This window comes from Arvicanthis niloticus, chromosome 11 (assembly GCF_011762505.2).
Source record: "Arvicanthis niloticus isolate mArvNil1 chromosome 11, mArvNil1.pat.X, whole genome shotgun sequence".
Taxonomy (NCBI): domain Eukaryota; kingdom Metazoa; phylum Chordata; class Mammalia; order Rodentia; family Muridae; genus Arvicanthis; species Arvicanthis niloticus.
This window is the reverse complement of record NC_047668.1, coordinates 498,483-506,078: the sequence shown is the minus strand read 5'-3', so window position 1 is coordinate 506,078 and position 7,596 is coordinate 498,483.

The following is a 7,596-nucleotide window of genomic DNA, read 5'->3' as shown; positions in this document are numbered from 1 at the left end:
CTTTGGTGTCTTAAAGTTTTAATTATTCTAGTCTTTCACTTGTTTGGTCATTTTTTAAAGGCTATTGTGAAAGCTATTGTTTCTCTGATTTCTTTCTCAGTTTGCCATTTGTATATAGGAAGGAAGGGAACTGATTTTGTGTGTGTGTGTGTGTGTGTGTGTGTGTGAGCGTGTGCTCACACACGTGCTATATTCTACTACTCTGCTAAAAGTGCTTATCAGCTGTAGAAGTTTCCCAATAGAGTTTTTGGGGTTATTTGTTTCTTATACAGTCATATCACCTGCAAATAAAGAGACTTTGATTTCTTCCTTTTCTATGTGTATCCCCTTGAACCTTCAGTTGTCTTATTGCTCTAGCTAAGATCCCAAGAACTTTATTGAATAGGTATAAAAAGATAGAACAACTTTGTCTTGTTCCTGATTTTTGTGGAAATTTATTGAACTTTTCTCTGTTTTCATTGATGTTGTTTTGGGTTTGCTGTAAACTGCCTTTATCATGTTGAGGTTTGTTCCTTATGTACCTTGTCTACTCAGGACTTTCAGCATAAACAGGTTTTGGCTTTTGTTAGAGGTCTTTTCTGTGTCTAATGAGATGACCATGTGGTTTTGTATTTCTGTTTATGTGGTGGATTACATTTATCCATTTACATATGTCAAACCATCTCTGCCTCTCTGAGATGAAATCTATTTGATTATGTTAGATGATCTTTTTGATGTGTTCTTGTATTTGGTTGGCAAGTATTTTATTGATAATTATTGCATCCATGTTCATAAGGGAATGTGGTCTGTAATTTTCTTTTTTGTTGGATCATTATATGGTTAAGTCAGCAGGGTAATTGTGGCCTCATTAAAAAGAATTGGGCAGTGTTCCTTCCGTTTCTATTTTGTGAAATAATTTGAGGAGTAGTAGAGTTAATTCTTTGAAAGTCTAGTAGAATTCTGAGCTGATTCCATCTGTTCCTGGCCTTTTCTGGGAGATGTATTGGAGGACTTATAATTACTGCTTCTATTTCACTATGGTGTGGTAGTTCTGTTTAAATTGCTCATCTGATCTTGATTTATCTTTGATAGGTAATACATAATCATGAAATTTATTCATTTCTTCTAGATTTTCTAATTTGGTGCCATACAGGTTTTTAAAGTGTCTGGATTTCCTTGGTGTCTGTTATGTACCCCTTTGTCTCTAATTTTATTAATTTGGATCTTCTCCCAATGTCTTTTAGTTAATTTGGCTAAGGGTTTATAAATATTACTGATTTTCTCAAAACACAACTCTTCATTTCATTGACTCTTTGTATATTTTGTGTGTGTGTTTCATTTTACTGGTTACAGCCCTGTGTTGAACTGTTTTCTACCACCAACTCCTTTTGAGTGTTATTTCTCTTCCTTGTTCTAGAGCTTCCAGGGGTGCCATTTGGTTACTAATAGGAGATCACTTCATTTTTTTTAAAATGTAGTTACTTAGTGCTGTGAGCCTGCCTCTTACAACCATCTGTGTTCCATAGCTTTGGGTACATTGTATTTTTCGTTTTCATTTAATTCTAAAAGATTCTTGTTCTCTCTTTTATTTAGTTTTAGTTTTAGTTTTAGTTTTAGTTTTAGTTTTAGTTTTAGTTTTAGTTTTAGTTTTAGTTTTAGTTTTAGATTTCCCAAAGCAAGCCATATAGGCTTGTTCCTGGCTGTCCTGGAACTTGCTTTGTAGACCAGGTTGGCCTTGAACTCAGAGATCCATCTGCCTCTGGAGTGCTGAGATTAAAGTGTGCACCATCATCCAGCTTAAATCTCTTTCCTAATTTCTGTCTCAACCCAGTTTTCATTCAATAGTGAAATGCTCATTTTCCATGAGTTTGTGGGCTGTCTGCAGTGTCTGTTATTGTTGATACCCATCTTTAATCCCTGGTAGTCAGGTAGGATGTAGGGAGTGATTTCAAATTCCTCATATCTGTTGATACTTGCTTCATGTCCATGTATGTGGTCAATTTTGGAGAAAGTTCCATGAGCCACTGGAAAAAAGGGATGTTCTTTTGTGTTTGGATGAGATGTAAATATCTGATAGGTCTATTTGACTTATGATGTCATATAGATACAGCATATCTCAGTTTAGTTTTTGTCTGTATGACCTATTGACAAGATTTGTATATTGAAGTCATCCACTATCACTGTGTGAGGGTCAACATGTGATTTTTTTTTTTTAGCTGTAATAGTGTTCCTTTTATGAAATTGGCTGCTCTTGTATTTGGTGAATAGATGTTTAGAAATACAACATTTGATGTTTTTTCCCCTTATATGAGTATGCAGTGTCCTTCCTCATCTCCCCTCATTAGTTTTTGTTGAAAGTTTAATTTGTCAAATAAAATGGCTATACTGGCTTGCTTCTTGAGTCCATTTGCTTGGAATATCTCTTTCCATCTTTTTACTCTGAAGTGACGTCTATTCTTGCCATTAAAGTGTGTTTCTTGGATGCAACAGAAGGGTGGATCTTGTTTTTGAATTGAATCTGTTAGTTTGTATCTTTTGGGGGAATTTTAGACCATTGATATTAAAAGTTATCAATTAACAGGGTTTGCAGATTCCTGTTATTTTGTTGTTATGGTATGGTTGCCCCCACCCCTTCTAATTTGCTGGTCTGGATTACTTATTTCTTGTGTTTTCTTGGGTGTGGCTAATTTATTCAGGTTGAAGCTTTGCTACTAGCATCTCCTGTAGAGCTAAATTTGCAGATAGATACTGCTTAAATTGGGTTATTGTGTGTGGTTTTTTTTTTTTTCCTTCATCTATAGTGACTGAGAATTTTGTTGGGTATTGTAGTCTGGGTGGGCATCTGGGCTGGTAGTCTCTTAAAATGTGTAGGTCATCTATCCTGACCTTCTTGGCTCTTAGCATCTCTGTTGAGAAGTCAGGTGTTATTTTAATAGGTCTGCCTTTCTATGATGCTTGTCTTTTTCTCTTGCAGCTCTAATAATCTTTCTTTGTTCTCTATAATCAATAATGCTTTGATTATTATATGACATGGGCATTTTTTTTTCTGTTCCAGACCATTTGGTATTCTGAATACATCTTATATCTTGATAGACATTCCCTTCTATAGATTTGGGGAAATTTTTTTTCTATGATTTTGTTGAAAATATTTTTGTGCCTTTGACCTGGGTTTTTCCTCCTCCCTCTCTTCCTGTCATCCATAGGGTTAGTCTTCTCTTGGCTTCCCAGATTTCCGGGATGTTTTGTGCCTGTATATTTTTTTAGATCTAACATTTTCTTTGACTGATGTATCCATTTCTTTTATCTTGTCTTCAGTGCCTGAAACTCTCTTTTTTCATTTCTTGTATTCTGGTGAGGCTTGCCTCTGAGGTTCCTGTTCAAGTGCCAACATTTTCCATTTCCAGTTTTCTTCAGTTTGGGTTTTCTTTAATGGTTCTATTTCTATTTTCATGTCTTGAACTGTTTACATAATTTCATTTTATTGTTTGTGTCTCCACAGACTTCATTAATGGATTTAATCATATCCTCTTTGGGGTCCTTGAGCATATTCACAATAGCTGTGTTGAAGTCCTGTCTTTTGCTTCAACTACATTGCATTTCTTGAGGTATACTGTAGTAGGATTGCTAGGTTCTGGTGGAAGCATATTGTCCTGGGTGTTAGTGAGGTGTTAGTGACTGTCTTTTTTTTTTTTTTTTTTTTTTTTGTTGTGGGTTTGGGATGATTCTAATTGTAGGTATTGATATCTAATCTGGTCTGTGTTGGGTGGGTATTCCAGTCCTTGGTTTCTGTTGCTCTCTTTGGATCTTAGGAATGTGTGGTGCTTGTGGGTTCCTTGGTAGGAAGTGCTTCTGAGTTCCTGCATCATGTGGGAACAGGTTTTCTGGGTAGAGTGTATCTTGGTATTGAAGACAGACTCAAAGGTATGAGGGTGGTCTAGAAGAGGGGTAGGACTAAAAGGGTCACAGGAAGGAGGAAATCTGGGTCTGCTAAAAGGTTAACTGTGGAATCCTCAGGAAGTAGAGTCAGAGAGGGAGGGCAGACCTATCAGATCACCATGGACTAAGGCTGGTCTTCAATAACGACAAAAACAATAGAAATCCCACATTCACATGGAAACTGAACAACACTCTACTCCATGATAACATGGCCAGGGGAGAAATAAAGAAAGAAATTAAAGACTTTTTAGAATTTAATGAAAATGAAGACACATCATACCAAAACTTATGGGACACAATGAAAGCAGTGCTAAGAGGAAAACTCATAGCTCTAAGTGCCTACAAAAAGAAACTGGAGAGAGCATACACTAGCAGTTTGACAACACACCTGAAAGCTCTAGAACAAAAAGAAGCAAACACACCAAAGAGGAGTAGACAGCAGGAAATAATCAATCTCAGGGCTGAAATCAACCAAGTAGAAACAAAAAGAACTATACAAAATATCAACAAAACCAGGAGCTGGTTCTTTGAGAAAATCAACGAGATAGATAAACCATTAGCCAAACTAATCAGAGGACACAGAGACAGTATCTCAATTAATAAAATCAGAACTGAAAAGGGTGACATAACAAGAGAAACTGAGGAAATTAAAAAAAAAATCAGATCCTACTACAAAAGCCTATACTCAACAAAATTGGAAAATCTGGATGAAATGGACAATTTTTTAGACAATAACCACTTACCAAACTTAAATCAGGCCCAGATAAATTATCTAAATAGTCCCATAACCCCGAAAGAAATAGCAGCAAAAAAAGTCCAGTACCAGATGGTTTTTAGTGCAGAGTTCTATCAGACATTCAAAGAAGACCTAATACCAATTCTCTATCAACTGTTCCACAAAACAAAAACAGAAGGAACACTACCCAATTGATTCTATGAAGCCACAATTATGCTCATACGTAAACCACACAAAGACCCAACAAAGAAAGAGAACTTCAGACCAACCTCCCTTATGAATATCAGTGCAAAAATACTCAATAAAATTCTCACAAACCGAATCCAAGAACACATCAAAACAATTATCCATCATGATCAAGTAGCCTTTATCCCAGGAATGCAGGGATGGTTCAATATTTGGAAACCCGTCAATGTAATCCACTATATAAACAAACTCAAAGGGAAAAAAAATCACATAATCATCTCACTAGATGCTGAGAAAGCATTTGACAAAATTCAACATCCCTTCATGTTAAAAGTCTTGGAAAGATCAGGAATCCAAGGCCCATACCTAAACATAGTAAAAGCAATATACAGCAAGCCAGTAGCCAACATCAAACTAAATGGAGAGAAGCTTGAAGCAATCCGACTAAGATCAGGGACTAGACAAGGCTGCCTACTCTCTCCCTACCTATTCAATATAGTATTGGAAGTCCTAACTAGAGCAATTAGACAAAACAAAAAGCAGTCAAAGGGATACAAATAGGAAAGGAAGAAGTCAAAATATCACTATTTGCAGATGTTATGATAGTATACTTAAGTGACCCCAAAACTTCCACCAGAGAACTACTAAACCTGATAAACAACCTCAGCAAAGTGGCTGGTTATAAAATTAACTCAAACAAATCAGTAGCCTTCCTCTACTCGAAAGATAAACAAGCTGAGAAAGAAATTAGGGAAATGACACCCTTCACAATAGTCACAAATAATATAAAATATTATTTGTAAATAATAGTCACACAAATATTATTTGTAAATAATAGTCACACAAATACCTTGGTGTGAATCTAACCAAGCAAGTGAAAGATCTGTATGACAAGAACTTCGAGTCTCTGAAGACAGAAATCAAAGAAGATCTCAGAAGATGGAAGGATCTTCCATGCTCATGGATTGGCAGGATTAATATAGTAAAAATGGCCATCTTACCAAAAGCATCTACAGATTCAATGCAATCCCCAACTCAATTCTTTACAGAGTTAGAAAGAGAAATTCTCAAATTCATTTGGAATAACAAAAAACCCAGGATATCGAAAATTATTCTCAACAATAAAAGAACTTCTGGAAGTTCCCTGACCTCAAGCTGTATTACAGAGCAATAGTGATAAAAACTGCATGGTATTGGTACAGAGACAGGCAGGAAGATCAATGGAATAGAATTGAAGACCCAGAAATGAACCCATACACCTATGATCACTTGATCTTTGACAAAGGAGCTAAAACCATTCAGTGGAAAAAGGACAGCATTTTCAACAAATGGTGCTGGTTCAACTGGAGGACAACATGTAGAAGAATGCAAATCGATCCATTCTTTACCTCCTTGTACAAAGCTCAAGTCCAAGTGGATAAAGGACCTTCACATAAAACCAGATACACTGAAACTAATAGAAGAGAAGGTGGGGAAGAACTTTGAATACTTGGGCACAGGGGAAAAGTTTCTGAACAGAACATCAATGGCTTATGCTCTAAGATCAATAATTGACAAATGGGACCTCATAAAATTGCAAAGTTTCTGTAAGGCAAAGGACACTGTCAATAAGACAAAATGGCAACCAACAGATTGGAAAATGAGCTTTACCAATCCCACATCCGATAGAGGGCTAATATCCAATATATACAAAGAACTCAAGAAATTAGACTCCAGACAACCAAATAACCTATTAAAAAATGGGGTGTAGAGCTAAACAAAGAATTATCAACCAAGGAAACTTGAATGGTGGAGAAGCACCTAAAGAAATGTTCAGCATCCTTAGTCATCAGGGAAATGCAAATCAAAACAACACTGAGATTCCATCTCACATCAGTCAGAATGGCTAAGATAAAAAACTCAGGTGATAGTAGATGCTGGCGAGGATGTGGAGAAAGAAGAACACTCCTCCATTGTTGTTGGGATTGCAAGATGGTGCAACCACTCTGGAAATCAGTCTGGCAGTTCCTCAGAAACCTGGACATAGCATTACCTGAAGACCCAGCTATACCACTCCTGGGAATGTACCCCAAAGATGCTCCAACATATAACAAGAACATATGCTCCACTATGTTCATAGCAGCCTTATTTTTAATAGCCAGAAGCTGGAAAGAACCCAGATGCCCTTCAACAGAGGAATGGGTAAAAAAAAAAAAAAAAAGTGGTACATTTACACAATGGAGTATTACTCACCTTTTAAAAACAATGAATTTGTGAAATTCTTAGGTAAATGGATGGAACTAGAAAATATCATCCTGAGTGAGATAACCCAATCACAAAAGAACACACATGGTATTCACTAACTGATAACTGGATATTAGCCCAGAAGCTTGAAATACCTAAGATTCAACTCACAGACCACATGAAACTCATGAAGAAGGAAGACCAAGTGTGGGTGCTTCGGTCCTTCTTAGAAGGAGTAACAAAATACTCAAAGGAGCAAATATGGAGACAAAGTGTGGGACAGAAACTGAAGGAGGGGCTGCCTGGAGACCATTCCATCTGGGTACCCATCCCATGTGCAGTTACCAAAGCTAGACACTGATGTGGATGTCAGGAAGTGCATGCTGACAGGAGCCTGATAAAGCTGTCTTCTTAGAGGTCTGCCAGAGTCTGATATATTCAGAGACGGATGCTCACAGCTAACCATTGAACCTATCACAGGCTCCCAATGTAGGAGTTAGAGAGAAGACTGAAGTAGCTGAAAGGGTTTGTGGCCC